The 2,500-nt window shown below is 63.8% G+C and overlaps 1 pseudogene; it reads right to left on the bottom strand.

Annotated features, from left to right (window-relative positions):
• LOC124744357 overlaps positions 1-2,500 on the bottom strand; it is a 7,921-nt pseudogene that overhangs the window by 2,919 nt on the left and 2,502 nt on the right.

Here is a 2,500-nt window from a genome sequence, read left to right as displayed (position 1 = left end):
CTCGCGCCCTGACGCGACTAAGGCGAGGGTGAAACACTTCCGGGCGTTGATCTGCAGCCCCAGGTGGGCGAGGGCTGCGGTAGCTGCGTCGATGAGGGACTGCAAGCCCCTCGGGGTCGCTGCAAACAGCAAGACGTCATCTGCAAAGGCCGCAGCGTTGACTCTGCGACCGAGGATCCGAGCTCCGATGTGGGAGGGCAGTTGGCCTAAAACGTAGTCCACCGCAAAGTTGAACAGGAGGGGGGAGAGGGGATCGCCCTGGCGAACGCCCCGTGCTGGCTGCACAGACACGCCCACGCCGGCGCCGTCCGCTATCACTGTCGTGCTGCCCTCGTAGCACCGCTCGACATACTCGACAAAGCAATCCGGCAGGCCATGCGCCTTCAGCACGGGGCGAAGGGCAGCATGATCTACCGAATCGAATGCCTTAGATACGTCGATCGATGCCACAAAGACAGAGCGGCAGGAGCGAACTGCGTCGGTGAGAGCAGTGTCCAAGATGAAGGTATTTTCCAACATCCCATCCCGAGGGATGAATGCCCGCTGACGTTCGTCCACAGCACATGCGCGCATCAGGCGTGACGCGAGAACCTTGTGAAAGGTCCGCGCCAACACCGAGCAGACCGTAATGGGGCGAAAGTCAGCGGGGGATGTTGGTGCAGCCGTTTTCGGGAGAAGGGACGTCCGCGCGCGAAGCAGGCGTTCCGGAAGGGCGCGGGCCAGAAGGAAGAGATTCATCACTTTCACCAGGACTTCGTGCGGCAGGCGCCGCAACTCCGCTGGGGTAAGGCCGTCCGGCCCGGCTGCTGATCCCCTGGGCGGCAACGCGGCGGCGACCTCCTCATGTGTGACCGGCCCCCATATGCACTCGAGAGCGACAGGCTCTGAGTGCGGGAGGAGGCGGTCACGAATGAAGCCCGCGGTGGAGATGGGCTTCTTGGTGAAGAGGTCCGCCCAGAAGTCCAGCAGACCAGGGATGGCAGGTGGCGGCTGGAGCAGGGTGCCATCCAAGAGGCCGCGCACGCAACGTGCACGCGACCGTCGGAAGGCATCCTGCGTTCTCGCGTACTCCCAGCGGCGCCGCTTGCGCTTCTGCGTCGGCGGCGCGGCAGGCGGCCGCTTCGATGGTTGGCGCGGCCGCTGTGTCCTGGTGATCGATCTCTCCCCTCTGGACCCGACCGACGCAAGGGCATCCGGGAGCATGCCCAGGATGACATCGGGCGGCGTGCCCCGCCCCAGACCTATGACACGATCCAGGGCAGAGAAACGCTGGGCGGAAGCGGGTAGCCCCGCCAGATGCTCCCAGATGGCGGCGTCAGTCGGCCCCTCCGGCGGCGGCCCGGTGGTGTCGGCCGCGAAGTCCTCGGCTGCGTCGACGGGCGGCGCAGCGGCCTCGCCCGCGTCAGGCAGCGGGCTCGCTGCTCCCCGGCGGGACGCCGGCTCTTCCCCCCGACCGATCTCAAGCGCCTCCATGAATTGGCGGACAAGCTGCTTGTGGGCAGCTTGCCGCCGTCGGCACTTGATTGCCTCAAGCGTTCGGTCGGGGAACATCCTGATGAGTTCTTGATTTACAAAGAAGAACCGGGCGTCCCTCTCGAGGAACAGTTCGGCCTCTGCCTTGGCGAGCGACAGGACTTCTTCCTCCGTCCACCTCGCGCGATGCCTCTCCGTGACGATCTCCGCGTTGGCGGCCGCAAGGTGTTGGCGGCGGCGATGGACCCCGAGACCGTTCTTGGTGGTGAAGCTGCGGTGGCACTCACTACAGGTGTATTCAGCTGCAAAAGTTACAAGATTTTCGGCACGGCCGGTTGGCCGGCTAGGTGCTGGGGGAGTTGGGGTGGCACCTTCAGCGGAAGGGCCACCACTTATTCTCTGATTACTGCCCCCAACTAAAAAAGGGATAGTGCGAGGGGGGGCTGGTAACCCCCCCAAGCCCCTGGTGCGGTCTTCCACTCTGCGAAAATCAGCGGGCCCACGAGAAGGGGAGAAGACCGCAGGAGAGGAGAGGCTAAGAGGGCTAGGCCCATGTATTGCGCATCACTCTCCCTGTAACTATAACCCAAGGAAGGCACCTCGCAGCAGCAGCACGACTACATCAAGACCGCACTTCGAAAAGCCAATAAGAGAGTCATAGTTACTCCCGCCGTTTACCCGCGCTTGCTTGAATTTCTTCACGTTGACATTCAGAGCACTGGGCAGAAATCACATTGCGTCAACACCCGCTAGGGCCATCGCAATGCTTTGTTTTAATTAGACAGTCGGATTCCCCCAGTCCGTGCCAGTTCTGAGTTGATCGTTGAATGGCGGCCGAAGAGAATCCGCGCACCCGCGCGCCCCCGGAGGAGCACGCTAAGGCGGACGCGGCCTCGCAGCAAGGAAGATCCGTGGGAGGCCAAGGCACGGGACCGAGCTCGGATCCTGCACGCAGGTTGAAGCACCGGGGCGCGAACGCCGCGCAGGCGCGCGCATCCTGCACCGCCGGCCAGCACGAGGCCGACCA

The sequence above is a fragment of the Schistocerca piceifrons genome, unplaced genomic scaffold (genome assembly GCF_021461385.2).
Source record: "Schistocerca piceifrons isolate TAMUIC-IGC-003096 unplaced genomic scaffold, iqSchPice1.1 HiC_scaffold_288, whole genome shotgun sequence".
Taxonomy (NCBI): Eukaryota; Metazoa; Arthropoda; class Insecta; order Orthoptera; family Acrididae; genus Schistocerca; species Schistocerca piceifrons.
Note: the sequence above shows the minus strand (reverse complement) of the source record. Positions and strands in the feature narration are given on the sequence as shown.